Below are 16,835 nucleotides of genomic sequence, written 5' to 3' on the forward strand. Positions count from 1 at the left end.
TAACGATAACTTTAAAATAGCTTAATTGGCATATAACTCACCAGTTGTATAATAGTTCAATCATATTCAGAAGAGTTGCACAATCATTACTACAAACAATTTTAGAACATTTTCTTTCTAATTCTCATTATTAACTCCCCATCTGCCCCTCCCACTCCAATTTCCCCTTCCAAGAAATAATTAATATTGATACAGTTACTGTCTCCCTAAGTTTACCAATCTTGGATTTCATATACAGAAAAACATTTAAAAATAATAACAAAACAACAGAGAAAAACTCAGTCAAAGAGAAAATAGAATATATTAAAAACTACAAAATTAGTCAAAAGGGAGATCAAGAAGATGGCGTTCAGCTAGAATCACCTGCCCGGTACTCCAGAGATAAGCATGGGAAGAAATCCAGGGAGAAAGCAATGGGACTAAGGTTCTAGAGGGACCTTGGGGGAGGAGGAGCAGTGGGCAAACAATGCCACAGATGGGGAACAACTAGGGAATTAAAGGCAACAATTTGGAAGATGTAGAGATCCTGGGGGTGTTGGAGCAACAGCAGTCTAGCTGAGAGGAATTACTAAGAGGCAGAAGGGTGAGCATGATGGTGGGAAAGAGGGAAAGTAAATGGAAACAGAGGAAGATTGAGGATGCAAAGCTATGGATAGAGATATAAACATAGGTGTGCACTCATGTGAATATATTAATTAATAAAAATAGAGGTATTGGCCTTTGTACATATATTTATATGGCAATACATTGAGGAAGTGGACAGACTTTGGGCCTCTGCTCAAGCCCTCCCTCAACTCACAAACACTTGTTTCTAACAACCTGGCATTCTGTGATGCTCACTCTCCTGGCATAATTGCTGAAGACAATGCGGGTGCATAAGCAAATGTGGCGAAGAAAGCTGATGGTGCCCGGCTACCAAGAGATATAATATCTTGGATCTTAAGGCTTGAAGTTAAACAAGCAACCATCTAGCACAGAAGCAACAAGTCCACATGGAAGAAGCACACCAGCCTGTGTGATCATGAGGTATGGACAGAATCAGGCAACAGGCACCAGAAGACTCCCCAAAACAAAACAAACAAACAAAAACACCCCAAAACCATATTGTTGAGAACAAGGGGGTTAGAGAAGAGGCCCAAAACCCATCTGTAGACAATAGGACATCCCCTCACAGAAGGGTCACATGGAAAGGATGAGTCAACCAGGGTGCAGTAGAGCATCACTCACAATATCCCTCTGGTTCTTTGAGGATTCCTCTCCCTCCACTACCATGACACCAGTCCTGCCTTTCAGTTCTGGCTTTACCGGAGCATGTACACTGGTACAGAGAAGAGCTCACGACACACAGAATCAGGTCACATAAACCTCTCAGGAACAGAACTGGGAGTAGCGATACCAGAAAGACAGGGAGAAGGTTGGGGGAGGCAGGGAAGAAGAGGGACCAATCACAATGATCAACACATAATCCACTGCCCAGGGGGATGAACAACAGAAATGTGGGTGGTGGAAGACAGTGATCGGTGTCAGATATGAAAACAATAATAACTTATCATTTATCCAGGGGTCATGAGGTGTGTGGGGGGTGGAGCTGATACCAAGGACTCAAATAGAAAGTAAATGTTTAGTAAACGATGATGGCAACATATGTACAAATATGCTTGATACAGTTGATGTATGGAATGTTATAAGAGCAGTAAAGAAAAACCCAACAAAATGATTTTTAAGTGGGGTGGGAGGAATCAAATGATAAGGTATTAAATTTTAGCCAAACTTCATCTGCAACAATACAGTTCCCAATGCATTCTGCACGATAGCAAGACTATTCACATCCCTGGCCTATGGTCAGAGGGGATTCGCCAGACGCTTCATTTATGTGTGGATGCTGCAAGTGGATGTTGGTCTTCCACTGTCATGCATAGCCTTCTGAAAACCAGGTGTTCACAGTTTACGCGCTGATACCATTCCCTCCTTCAGATTGGGGCTTTACTGTTTACAATCTTTGGATCACCCAGGGTGGTATGTGAACTTAGTTCATGCTTCACTTGCATGGCTGCTTATGTGAAGAACAGGTTTTAAAACCCCCAAATGGTATTCTTTCTCATAGCTGGGCACCATCTAGTTTCTTCACCCCCCTTTGATGTAGCACCCAGTATCCCAGTGACCCCTTCATAAAGGTAAGCATCAAGCAGGGCCATGTCTTAAGAACTCTTTGTTCTTAGATTGGGGCTAGAATTAAGTTTGAGTCTCAAATTCATTCACTTATCTATGGTTTATTGATGTGTCTGGTTTACTTTATATTAGTCACTTTATATTGGTCATTTTATATTAGAGAACAATAGTAATGATATTTTTAAGCCACTAATTCTGAAGTAGCTTGTCAGGAAGCATTAGCTAATAGTGCAACAAATTCATGTTTTAAAAGCAAACTCAAAGGTTGTCAAAAACATTCAATGGGGAAAGGACAGCATTTTCAACCAAGAGTGTGGGGACAACTTGAAATAGCTGCACACAAAAGAATGAAGTCCAATCCCTACCTCAAATCATATCCAAAAATCACTTCAAAATAGATCATAACCTAACTCTAAGCACTAACACCACAAAACTTCTAGAAGAAATTAGGCGTACATTTTTATGCCCTTACGCTTGAATTTGGATATGGATCCTCAGGAATGACACGCAAAGGAAAGTAACCCCCAAAGTGGAAAAATGGGACTCTTCCCTGAGACTCTGCTGAAGCCACGTCTCGACCTCACTGGAGATCCCTGAAGCTCATGTTCCCCACCCTGGACACGTCTGTGCCGGGGCACTGTTTCCAGCCAAGTCCTCCTGGCTGGAGGCTCCTTTGACCATTCCTTTCCAGTCTGGTGCCTGCCACATCGGACCTGTGTGTCCATGGTGTGGACTGTGGGTGGAAGAGTGGTAGGTGAACAGCCACCATGCGGTTCACCAGGTGAACATGCCCAGGTGTGCAGTGGGCTGGGTGAGACTGGATAGGTGGCGGGGAGGTCCGAAGTGAGCTGGCAGTGATCAGGAGCAGCTTCTCCTTGGTGTTGTACTTGGGTGTCATCAAGTAGGTGGTCGACACACAGCCAACTGCCCCATGTGGCAGAGTTGGACTACCCCGTAAGGCTTCTTCGCGGTAGCAGTTCACCGGGTCTTTCTACCACAGAGCTTCTAAGTGGGTTCAAAGTACTAACACTTTGATTAGCACCCGCGGGCCTCCCCAAGAGCCTAGATAATCTCTTTATTGTGATTGTTGTCAAAGAAGCTGTAAATTCTGTGTTAGTCCGAGTTGACCAGAGGAACAAATCCAGGATGTTCATGTATGTCTCAGGAAGAGCTTGATATCAAAGAGTAATTATATATTAAGAAAACATTCCAGCCCAGTCCAGATCAAGTCCATATGTCTTATATCAGCCCATAAGTCCCATACCAGTCCATAAATCCCTCTTCAGATTCATGCAGCACACGCAATGGTGCACAATGCAGGAAGATCACAGGCCAGTGGGTGCAAAGCCCTGTGGATCCAGCTGCGGTGGAAGCATCTCCAGGGCCCTCGCAATTCCCAGCAAGGCTCCACCTGGTTTCTCACCAGGAAAGTGAAAGCAGAGAGAGAGGAAGTTCCCGGGATCTTCCTTGTGAGGAGGCCACGCCCACCAGGAGGGACCATCACAGGTAACTCCACCCCTTGGCTTCTATAGCTTCAAGTCGGCACAACAGTCTGTAAGTACCACTAATCCCAACTTTACTTTTTATTACAGTAAGACTTGAATGTGCTGTGGACCCAACCAATGGAGGTCCAGATTCAGCGCAGGGCCAGATTGCAGGTGGGCCCTGGGAGAGGCAGGCTGCCCCGGAGGAGGGAGTTTGTGGGTCGGAGTTGTGTACCACCGCAGCACGGGTGCAAAGGGAGCAAATGCGTGTGCAAACTCCCGTGGGGGCAACAGACGCTGCGTGATCTGCAGGGAGCACCAGCAGATGCCAGGGAAGCCAGAAAAGGCACTGCCTGCAGAGCTGACTGAGGGCCTGTCCACTGCCACCTCTTCTCTGAGAGCATCCATGTCGCTGAGAACATAAAATGCTTTTTTTTTTTCAAAGAAAAGAAGGGGCAGGGGGGAAAGTCAGGTTGTCCCTATTGAAAAGGGCAGGGGGGAAGGGGAGAACTAGAGGCACTGGGCAGCTCTGGGCCAGAGGAGATCTGTGCCAGGGCCCACTGGGCAGAAAGGACAGGGCGGGCACTCACAGAAGGAGACTGACTGAATTCTTAGAAAAATAATATCTGGGGCTTGTCCCTGGGTCACCTGCTGGGCTGTTGGGGGCTGTGATTGGCTCTTGGTGCTTCAGAACCCCTGAGCAGGAAGCTAAACCCGGAGCTCCCTGGCCTCTGGGCCCCACGTTGTGTAAGAAGCCCCCCTCTCTCTTATTCTCTCCACAGTGCAAGGTTGGGAGAAAGTCTGAGCGGAGGCAAAACCCCATGGAGCCTCAAGTTCAAAGCCAATGACTGGGCCCCCTTGCCCCGGGTTTCTGCTGAGAGAGGAGGGTTGCCTGCTGGTGGGAGAGGGGGTTGGCGTGTGGGCTCTCCAGGGAAGGGAGACACTGGATGGGGACCGGTGGGTGGCGGTCCACGCTGTTAAGTAGCCACCTGCACACCCCCCACGGCATCTCAGAAGCGCACCAGATAATCCCTGCAACGCAGTCCAGGCAATTCTGGGGGGTCTGGCCTCAGGTACACCCTTCATACACCGCCTCTAGCTCCTCACCTCCGACACGGAGGGACATGGATGCTCCAACACTCTCACGGCCACCGAGTGGAGGCCAACTCACAGCAACCCTACAGGACAGGGCAGAACTGCCCCGGGGGGTTCCGAGACTGTAACACTGTACAGCAATGCTTCTCAACCTGTGGATCCCGACCCCCTTGGGGATTGAACGACCCTTTCACAGAGGCCACCTAAGATGATCAGAAAACATTTTTCCAATGGTCTTAGGAACAAAGACACCGCTCCTCTGTCCATCTCCAGGTGGGTCCCCCCATATACAGATACACCCACATATGAGTACCCGGCTTGAAGACTTGTTACCCATGCTACACCATGCTACAAGATGACATTTCATTGATTTGTCATTAGAAATAAATATTTCACAATGTACAATTCCATATTGTTTTTGTGATGAATCACTATGCTTTCATGATGTTCAATTTGCACAATGAAAACACATCCTGCATATCAGATATTTACATGGCAATTCATAGCAGTAGTAAAATTACAGTTATGAAGTAGCAACAAAAGTAATCTTATGGTTGAGGGGTCACCACCACAGGAGGAACTGTACTAAAGGGTCGTGGCATGAGGAAGGTTGAGAACCACTGCTTTACAAGAAGGAGTCGAAAGCCTTAACTTTCTCAGAGTAGCTGGTGGTTTCGAACTGCTGACCTTGTGGTTAGCAATCCAATGTTTGATCCAATGCACCACCAGGGCTCCTTACTGTGTGTGCAGACAACAGAAGTAAAATCTAGACAACTGAAGTACACGGGAGTTGATGGTGGGAGGGATGCTATATCCAGGGTGCAGTACAGCACTGCTGAAACACACAACTATCCTCCGGGTTATTAATATTTCCTCCTCCCCACTATTATGGCCTTAGCTTGTTAGATCTGCGTATTAGATCACTAATCTTGTTAGATCTGCGTATGCTCATTTGTATAATTAAGATGGTTTAATGCATCAACCCCAAGATAGAAACAGTAACAGGAGTAACAACACCCGGAGGGCACGGGAAGAGAGGGGGTGGGAAGGGAAGGAAAGGGGAACTGATAGCAACGATGACTGTATAACCCCACTGGAGGGGAACGAACAACAGAATTGTAGGTGACAGATACATTGGCTCATGGAAGATACAACAAAAGAAAAACAATAATAAATAATGATCATAATAATACATAATATATTAAGGGCTTGTGGGAGTGGTAGGATGGGGAGGGAGGGGATAACGGGAGCTGATATCAGAGTTCAAGAAGAAAGAGCATGTTTTACAAGTGATGGTGGCAGCGACTGTACAACTATGCTTGATCTAATTGAAGTATGGACTGTTATAATAGCTGCAAGAGCTTCTAATTACATGACCATAGTCTTTCTTAAAGGGAGTTGATGAGAGGGATATCAGATAGAAAGCTACACAGGGGGGGGGGGCACAGGGACCAAGAGGAGATGCCAGGCCATTGGGGTTCCACAGCTTGTTCATGTGGGCTCCCAATGTTCCATCTGCATCCACAGCTCTTTAGAGTCTGGGAGTGTCCCGTTGGTGGGCAAGCGTAGGTAACAGGTCTATTGATGGTCAACGAGGGAGAGGAGGCACCTGGCCCTGAAAGCTTCAAAGAACCGGTTGGCTTCTGAAGAAAGGAGGACGCGGATGCCTTCCCCACAATACTGTTCTCAGCAGAGAGAAGAGTGCCCAGAGCCCCACATGATTGCTGGGGCCCTTTATCCACTCTGCTCCAGCGACAGTGGCCTGCAGCCTGATCCTCAGGCCCACTCAGTTTTCCCCACAGCAAGGCCTTCTGACTGGCTATTCCCTGTACTTGGAATGCTCAGCCCCTGGTTCCACAAGTGTTCAGCTTCCCTTCTGCAGGACTCAGCTTTAACGTCATGCCACCTCTTCAGAGAGGCCCTTCCTGAGTACCCCCGGGAGAGCTTCTCCCACCGGATCATCTCAATCCCACCCCAAGGCCTTCTAAGCCACCGAAGTTTTCCTGACTTTCTGTATACCGGTCCTCCCCCAGTGGGATGTGCACATGAGAGCCATGACTATTGCTCATCACGGCAGCGTGTACCCGTGCAAAGCCCCGGGCACAACACACACGGGCCTGACACATAGCCGAAGAGGCCGAGCAGGAGAGGGAGGCTGGCTTGATGGTAACCCAGGTGCAGAGCACCAGCCTGGCCTAAAGAAAGCAAGGCCGCTGCTCTGGAGTCCGTGCTGAGCATCAAAGAAACACTGTGCTCGGTCGGGGCTTCATAGCTGTGATCTTTGTGAAGACATTGGGCCTGGTCTTTCTTCCTTGTTACTTCTGGGTTGGTGCCAACAGTCACTGTGTGACTGCCCTCCACCACACACATACACACACACACACACACACACACACACTCCAGACCTTGCCTAGCACTTGGCTAAGGACATGAGCTCGACATCCAACTGCCTGGGCCTGACTAAAATACTCCCTAAGGGCATAATCTTGAGAAGTGGATTTTTATGTCTTTTGTGCCTCAGTTTCCCAGTGTGCAAAAGGATAACATACTCCCTCCTCACCACTGAGGCAGCTGCGTTCCAAAGACCAGGTTGGGATTGGAACACCCGTGTCCTGTTAAAGTGGAGGACGGCCACCTCCTACCACCAAACGGAGGAGGAGGATGACATCATCACTAGCCTGCCCCACCCCTGAGCATCGTGGTCCCAGCTGTGGGCCCAGCTAGTGTGACTCCTGCCTGGCACTCCGAATTGCTCACTGCCAGACGTACGGCATTAAGGGGTGCAGAAATCCGATGGTAGATCTTCTACTGTGGTTGTAAATGGAAAATGGCCGATAACAAGATGTCAGTAAATGAGGAGTCGGAGGAACCGGGCCTGGTCTTAGGGTTCAGGCATGAACGCATGTGAAGTGCCTAGAACAAAGCCGGCTGCTCTCAGAGCACGCCAACCAGCCACTCTGGTCAAGCCCTTTGGGTAACTCTCCTGGGCTCCCACGGGCCGGTGCGCAGCCATTAAATGCTTTCCTTTGCCTTCTCAAGCTGCCTTGGGAATTCCTGGTCAGCTCCTTTGCATCCTCCTGCCTTCCTTCCGCTTTAGCGACTCTCTGAGCAAGAGCAACTTTCAGTCTCTTCTGACATCCACCTAGATCTTCGCTTCCTTTCCTGCCTTTTGAGTGACCTTTGACCTCCTTCACGTCTGATTTCATCAGCAAGTCATCTATTACAGAAACAGTGGACTGACACGGAGCGGCCAGAGAGTCAAGTTGACTCCAGAAGAGGTCGGAGAACAGGGAATACTGCTGACCTCAGATGGAGCTGGGCTGAAAGCAGAGAATTCCAGAAAGATGTTTAGTTGGGTTTCATCTATGGTAACAGTGGCTAGGTTTGAGGAGAAGAATGGGAATTGCAAAACACTTCATTGTGCTCACGGGGAACCTGTACTTCAATCAAAGACACCAAGGGAATGCTGCCTGGTTTGGACTCAAGAAAGGGATGCATCGAGATGATTTCCTCTGACCATACTTCCCCATCTCTCTGTGGAGCAAATCATCTAAGAAGCTGGATTCTAGGCAGAAGAATGCGGCATCGGGATGCAGGAAGCCTGGAACAGCCTGTCACATGCAGACGACGCGACCTTGCATGCTGAAAGAGAGGAGTGCACGTGAAGCCCTGGCTGACGAAGACCCAGGTTGGCAGGCTTCCACATGAATTATGACTCGGTGTAAAGAAGACCCAAACCCTCATCCAATAAATGGAGAGAAGATCGAGGTTGTCCAAGATGTCGTTATGCTTAGAACCACTGTCATGGAGGCAGAAGTCAACTATACTGTTGCCTTCCCTGCCCAGTGGATCCTGGGAGTTTTAAACGCTCCCAAGCTGACAGGAGTCCTCGCCATGGAGCCAACCCTAACTGCAAAATCATCAACTGGAGTTCACCTGCTGATGCAGGGGAGGCGTTCTGCCCCTAGATAGTTACAGTCCTGGAAACCCAGAGGAACCATTCTGCTCTGCTCTGGTGTCCTGTGAGTTTTGAAGCGGATGGGCTGTAGTTTCCCGGATGTGCCACCAGATGGAGCCACGAGCCCAGAGAATGGGCTCACCCAAAGGGTCTGCGCCCCGAGGCTGCTTTACCACGAGTGCCCACCAGATGGCGAAGCGCATGCACAGGACGCCGCGGCTGGTCTGAAACAGAGGGAACAGTGGGGTCCGAGGGTGGAGGATGGAGGTGGAGCAGCCCCACCTTGGACAGTCAGTGGTCTGGGGAGTGCACATATTGTTCTCCTGGGAGGCAACTCCGGAAAGACTGATCGTCATCTACAAGCGGCACCCCCCCGCACCAGGGAGCAGGTCTTCTGACCCAGGTAACCTCCCTCTGGCTGGAACCCCAGCCTCAGTCTGAGCTCAGCACCCTGCGAGCCTTTTCTCATTGCCGTCTCCGCGTCCCGTAGGGCCTGGATCTTTGCTCCGAGGTCTCGTCCTCTCCTGGTGCTAAACACAAAGGCACCGCTCCCTGCCTGACTCGGAGAGCTGCAGGCAGCCGGACATGGCCCACAGCAGGACACGGCCCACAGACTGGGGCCCGTGTCACCTGGTTCACTGCAGACCCTTGCCCCTCGGGCTCCACCTCCTGGCAGCACCAGGGAGGACATTCACGGATGACCTTTCTCTGATGCCACATGCCTGGCCCAGGATGCAATTGGGAGCAAACAATAGGAATGCTACTAAAATTGAACTGTGAACTTATGGTTTCAGGGGATGCTGCAGCCAGGGTCTCAGACACATCACCTGGTCTGCCTGTTCTGCCTTCCACCCTGCTGGAGGCTACATTCGCCACCACCCAGTGTCCAGGACTCTGATTGGTCAGGTCTGGTCAGATGCTGTGAGGTACCCGGGGATGGCAGTGACCAGCAGAATGAACAAGGGACTGAGCAGCCCAAACAGGGCCTGGACACCACTCTATGTCCGGTCTAGTCTGCCCTGGCCGGAGGCCACACATCTGGACAACAGCAGAGGCAGAGGCGCAGCTGATGGGAGAGGCAGCAGTCTGGGGGAAGCAGAGTGGGGTGCAAGGGAGAGAGTGAGGGACCAGTGGGTACGATGGGAGGGGCAAGAAGGAAGTCCACTCACTCCCCTTCCCAGTCCTGCCAGGAGAGTCCAGCGTTCCACTGGGTCCTAGTAGGGTAGCAGTTAGATGGTATTAGGCTGCTAACCGCAAGGTCAGCAGTTCAAAACCACCAGCTGCTCATCAGGAGAAAGATCAGGCTTTCTACTCCCGTAAAGAGTGACAGTCTCAGAAAGTCACTGCGGCGCTTCTATCCTGTCCTGCAGGGTTGCTGCGAGTCAGAACAGCTCCGTGGTCATGCGTTTTTTTTTTTGCTCTTAGTGGCAAAACAACCTAGTCCAGCCCAGGTCAGACGGGGGTTCTTGTCTCGCTTCCGGCTCCCTGGGTCCTTTAAGGGAGCAGATGCCTCAGCCTAACTTAGCCGTTAAGGCCTCCTTCTTTCTCCTCACTGCTGGGAAGTTCTACCTGGAGTCTGCCCTTAATTCCTCTTGATTTGATTGCATGTTTAAAAGTCTTCCCTCAGACTCCCCAAAGGCAAACCCGGTCAGTCCTCGCCTGGCGTCGGCCTGACGCCAAGGACAGAGCTGGGACAGGCAGAAGCTGTCTCTTTACAAGGCAAGGGAAGCCCTCGAGGTTCGAATCGGCAATATGACTCTTGGTGGATTCAGGGCAGGGTCCACTTCTATCCTGAGGGTCATCCCTCTCCCACAACGGGGCCCCGAGTCGGCCCTTGCATCCCCCACATCCAGGGAGAATCATCCATTTACGGAATCATTTAGTCAACAAACACTGACTGAGCGCCCACGGTGCCAAACCTGCTCTGGCTGGGGGCACCGTGGGGCCCGCAAGTGCAGGAGCCAATAAGCCAGGGAGGAATCGAGGGCACCAGGCTGCCTCCAGCCGGTTGGCCCAGCAGGAAAAGAAGCAGAGACCCTTGGGGGCGGTGAGTCAGGAAAGGCTTTGGGGTGCAGAGCCGATGGAGCCCAGACCTGGAAGGGGAGGAGCGTGATGGCAAGCCCTGAGGCCCTGAGGGCAAGAGGGGTCCCCCCAGAAGCAGACCCTGGGGTGGAGCTGGGAGTCCCAGAGAAGAGAGGGAGGATGTGGAATAGGACAGAGAGGGCTCCCCGCTCTAAGGCATGCGGTGAAGTTCCCCCCCCCACCACCTCTCCACCACTGGCCTGCAGTGGCACCCGGGCTAGCCAGGGCTCTTCTATCTGGCAGTCCTGGCCACCCCCAGTCCCCTCGGAGGGTCACTGAGGTGTAAAGGGTTAATACACCCACCGGGCTCTAACGGAAAGATTGGAGGTTCACAGGCAAGCCACAGGGCCTCACAAGAGAGGCCTGGCAGACCCAGCCAGTGAACCCTGCAGAGCACAGGTCCCTGCTGACACATGTGGGGTACCCGCATCTGATGTGTCTCCTAGGCACCTAGAGAGTGTCCTGCCACTCCAGGCTGGGCAGGGTGCTGCTGGAGTGCCAGGGGAGCTGCCGCTCTGCTCTCTGAAGGCAGATTTGAAAGGAGACTCCAGGAGCCTCCGTCCTGGTTCACACCTAATGGGAGATCCGTCATCCAGCCAAGACCTGGGTGGCTGGAGCTCAGGGGGCAGTGGGGAGACGGCTAGGGCAGGAGGCCCAAGGTGGTGGGCAGCTTCCCTCTGTGCCTGCCCCCTGAAGTTCTCCATATCTCTGCTGACATGCATCTCCACGCCCTCCAGCCCTGTGCTGAGCTCAGTCCGTGGGGAGCCCAGCACAGGATCAGAGCGAGGCAGGAGACCTATACCTGGGCATCGGGTCCAAGTTCCCCTAGGGTGTCTCCTTTGGGTTCCAGGGCTCCTCCCTTCGTCGCTCACACACTGGGTTCCCTGTCACCCCCTCCACCGGGGCTGGTCGTCTTCCCTGTCCGAGCAGTCTCCTGGAACTGCTATGGCAGCCGCCTGCTTCCTCCAGGGCCACAGAGGCCACGGAGAAGCCTGGGGGGGGCCTGACGGCCAAGGTGAGGGGGCCAGGGTTCTATTCCCGAGTTGAAGTCAGTGGGAGGCTAGGCAGGTCCTCTCAGCCTCTGGGGTGCACAGGCCTGGGCATCTGGGGTTCCCGAGTGCTAGGAGTGAGCCCTGCCCGATGTGGCCCTGGGAGAGTGGCTCAGATGTACCTAGGGCCCGGGGCCCTGAGCCCAGGTGCGGGAGCTGAGTGGCCCTGGTGCCTCAGCTACATCTTTCACCCGCTCAGGTCTGCCAGGACCCCCAGTTGCACATGACCAAAACTCCACACCAGCGGGTTCAACCAGAACAAAGCCAAGCCAGAAGTTGGGCAGAGGGGACATATTAGTATCTCGCCAACTCAAAACTCCAGGGTCCCCTGGCATTAGGCTGGGTGGGCTAGGTCCAGGGTGCTGTGGAGCTTCTAGACCAAGACAGACGATGAAGAAAGGCCTGGTCACCTACTTCTGCCAATCTGCTGTGGGTCACCAAGGTGCAATGAAAGCACAGCCTGTGGTGGGGATGGCTGGAGCAAGCGACACAGCATTCTGTCCCCTTGCTCATGGCCTCACCTTAAGTCAGGGTCCCACTGACAACGGATCTCCACCCCCCGCCTTTCAACACAAACTACGGAGAGCCTTGAGAAGGGTGGGCATTCTAGAACGCTTCGCGGTGCCCACGGAGAACCTGTCTCTGGATCGAGCTGCTCGAACAGAACAAGGGAACACTGCCTGGCTTCAAATCAGGAGAAGTGTGAATCTGGGTCATATCCTCTCCCCATACTTACTCAGCCTGTGTGCTGAGCAGCTAGTCAGGGAAGCTGGGTGAGATGAAGAAGGACGCGGCCTCGGGGTGAGAGGGACAGACTGATATGTGGGCACCACCTTGCTGGCTAAAAATGAGGACTTGAGGCACTTGATGATGATCAAGGATTACAGCCTTCCATGTGGATTATAATTCCATGTAAAGAAAACCGAAATACTCACCCCTGGACCAATAGGCAACATTGGGATATTGTGAAAAGACTGAAGTTGTGGAGGATTTCATCTTGCGTAGATCTGTTAGGTAGCTAGCATCAGGGATGGGATGTCCATTGACGCATGCCCATGAGAGCCAGCATAGGACAAAGCCGGTGGGCGCGGATGGGCCTTAGGCCTGGAGCAGCCCACCTGGGCCAGGTGATTGCAATTCAGCCAATGGGATCAACCTGGGGTCGTTTACCACGCCTCCCCCGGGAACCCTTGAAAAGGCAGGAACTGAGAGGGAGAGGGGTCTTGACTTGGCTTGGCTTGTCTGGTCGTCTGGTGGGAGGAAACTTGGGAGAGGGATCCTTGCGTGACCCTGAGCCATCTCTGCCAGGCTGCATGGTCAAAGGAATCCTATGGGTGCCGTGTAAAACCTGAAGCTCCTTTTAACTCTCATTAAATTCACTTGGATCACGAGCCCAGCTCCAGCGTGAATTCTTTCTCGTGTGGAGCCAAGGACCGAGGCTGAAATCTAGCCAGGAGAGAGAGACCTTACAGATCCACAATCCATACTCCCAGAAACAGCAGTCCGGAGATCAAATGATGCACAGCCCTGGGTCCATCTGTGGCCTAGACCTCTTTAGAGTGCTGGAAAGCAAGGGTGTTGCTTTGAGGGTTACAGTGTTCCTGACGCAAGCCCGAGCATTTCCACTCGCCTCACATGCATGTGAAATTGGGCTTTGAATGACGGTGCTGGCGAAGACTACCGAAAGTGCCCAAAGCCAAACTCTCTGCCACCAAGACAATGCGGACTTAAGGGACCCCTGGTGGGTCCCCAGTCTCTCTCCCTCGGAGCCACTGGTGGCTTCAAACTGTGCCCATGCGAATCGCACACCAACTCTTAACCACTACCCACCAAGGCCCCACTGAAAGTACCGAGGGCCACCGAGGGAGCAGATTACCTGGAGATGAACTCTAAGAAGGGAAGATGTGCCCAATTCCAGGAACGTGGAAGTATTGGCGCTAAATTCTTCTCTGACTGCAGAGAACCTGGAGCAGAACGCTGCCCCAGGAGTCTGAGCAACAAGGTACATCAATGAGATGATCTGGACATCATTTCCTTGTGCGAGCAGTGCGCGACACGACATTCCACAGTCTAGGCGAGGCCTGTGGGAAGGAGCTGACAGCTCAACCCGGTGAACCAAGGGACTGCGTGGTCTCACCGTCACCTAAGACCGAGTGGACAGTTTCCCCTTTACCCCCTTGGGTGGCAGCTGAAACACCGCATTCTGCAAAACATCAGTTTGTTCCCTGTTCCTGGCTTTCTGTCCTCCTCCGGACCACTGACAAGTTGGCTAAAATATTAATGCCTCTTTGTTTGCCTTCAGGTACTGATTAACAAACCCTTTGTGTGGGAACTGGTCGAGGGAGGCAGGCTACTTGACATGTACTGTGTATCAGCCTGCCTGGAATAAAGTTCAGAACTGTGGGGGTCCCTTCGTCTTGAGCCCCCTGTGCCCCAACTTTGTCTCCTGTCTTTGGCTCCACTCTGTTTCTCCCAATTGTGATCATGCCCTCTCGACCCTGGTTCGATTTGGGAGCTGGCTCTCACAGGTTAGTAAAAGAATAAAGAAATATGTCTTGGAAGAAGTACAGCCAGAATGCTCCTCAGATGCTCAGATGAATATATTTATAAAGATAGATATATAATATAAGAAATGAACCGTTAAATTATATACAGGTAGATAATACAAGAAATTAACAGTTAAATTATAAAGCAATGAGACACTAGCAGTCCTTTAAGGCTTGAGAGCCACCAGTTTACCAGTCCCCTTTTATAGAGAGAGCTGGGCTATATATCTCCAGGCAGCAAACAGCAAGGTAGGTCCCCAACTGTCAACTGTCGGTCCCCAGCTCCAGAGATGAACATTCCAATCGTGTGGGCGTAAAGGGACCTCAACTTACAGCGACACAGTCCACAGGCTAGGCATCCCACAGGTAGTGTACCCCTTTAAACTGAGGCACAGAACAGGCAAGGTGAGGCTCACCGAGTCATTTATCCCTCTGCCCTTCAGTTAATCCTACTTGTGTTTATCGGCCAGGCTGGCACAATAAACTATCGCAGTCACACTTTGTAGGGACCCTGCTGGCCCTGGGCCATCCTCACAATTGTCTTCTGTTGGAGTCCATGGTTGCAGCCACTGTGTCCATCCATCTTTTCAACGGTCTTCCTCTTTTTTTCTGCCCTACTTTACCAAGCATGAAGTTTACATTGGCTTTTCTGCAGTGGGGCTGGTTGCTTTCATTTTGTGCATCTGTGCTAGCAACACGGGGCTCCCAGGGTCACCATGGAGAGGGAGAGGGGCCCTGGAACCTGTCTCACGTGCCCCCCCCCCCTACAAGCCCATTCCATATGCCTCTGCTCTCCCAGAACTGGGGCTGGGCCATCACTGGACACTGCCTGCTCCTGGCTGTGGAAGACCTTTTCTCTCATGGAAGGCTGCTTCTGCAACTGCTGTCACCTCTCGGTGGGCCCCACAATATGCCAGGCACTTACACTGGACACCTCCACTCTGAGAATACCAAGGCTGCCGTGGCCAGGAAGAATTAAAGAAAGCTACATTCTACCTGGGGAACTCCAAAACTCTGCTGCTTATACCCCAAATCTTACAAAGACTTTCAAAGAAAAGTCACTAAAATGAGGCCTGGGCTGACTATGGAACAGACCACCAATTGCTCATATGCAAGTGCAAGTTGAAGCTGAAGAAACTGAAGGCAAGTCTACAAAAGCCCCAATATGACCTTGAGTTGACCTTGCCTGAATTTCAAGAACAGATTTGACTCAGTGAACAATAATGACAGAAGACCCGATGGGCATCAAGAACATGTAGGAAGAGAGCAGAAGTTCACTAAAAATACAGGAAAGAAAGAAAAGACCACTCATCATAGAGTCGCCAAGGTGAATGGAAGCCATGGTGCAGTAAAGTACTGGACAGAACATTTCCAGGGGCAGCAGGAGAAGATAAAGTATTGTAATGAAATGTGCAAACACTGAGCTAGAATAACAAAAGGAAGAACACCGCCCGTGTATTTTACGCTGAAAGAATGCAAGGAAAAAGCCAAGCCTCGAGTTGCAATACTGAAAGATTCTGTGGGCAAACTACTGAACGATAAAGGAAGCTTGAAAAGAAGAAGAAAGGACACACAGAGTCGCCGTCGCACAAAGGACTAGTTGGCATTTAACCATTTCAAGAGGGAGCATATAATCAAGAACCAATGGGACGGAAGGAGGAAGTCCAAGCTGCATTGAAAGCATTCGCCAAACAACAAGACTCCGGGAACTCACGTGGTAACAAGGGGATGCTTCAATGAGCTGATGGAGCACTGGAAGAACTCACTCCTCTATGCCAAGAAACTTGGCTACCTGGTGGCTACCTGGCGAACTAACTGAAAGGGGTCCATATTTGAATCCTTTCTAAAGAAAGTCTACCTTACAGAATGCAGAGATTACTGAACAATGTGGTTTCACAATAAACGGAGAGCAGATTGAAGTTGTTAGGATCTTATTTTGCTTGGGCCACCATGAATGCTCCTGGGAGCAGCAGCCAGGAGCTGCAACGACACATGCCAAAAAACTCAAACGGACTGTCATCAGGTCAATTCGACGTTGAGTGATGGATAGCACTGGGGGGTGGAGGGGGGATGTCTGCTGCAGAAGGCCGCTTTCAAATGTTGAAGAGCAAAAATAAAAGGATGTGACTTTTGAGGACCGAGGAGCTCCTGACCCGAGCCAGGAGCTTATTCAATTGTCTCATGGTCATGTGGAAGGTAGACACAGAATCAGGATGAGCAAAGGAGAAGAAATACACTTGAACTGTTGTTCTCGTGAAGGAAACAGAAAGTACCACCAACTGCCAAAAGAACACTTCTTGGAAGAAGTACGGCCAGAATGCTGTCTGGAAGTGAAGCTCAAGAAAGGAAGGAAGGAAGGAAGGAAGGAAGGAAGGAAGGAAGGAAGGAAGGAAGGAAGGAAGGAAGAGAGAAAGAAAAGGAGGGAGGGAGGGAGGAAGGGAGGGAGGGAACA

This window comes from Tenrec ecaudatus, chromosome 18, assembly GCF_050624435.1.
Source record: "Tenrec ecaudatus isolate mTenEca1 chromosome 18, mTenEca1.hap1, whole genome shotgun sequence".
Lineage (NCBI taxonomy): Eukaryota > Metazoa > Chordata > Mammalia > Afrosoricida > Tenrecidae > Tenrec > Tenrec ecaudatus.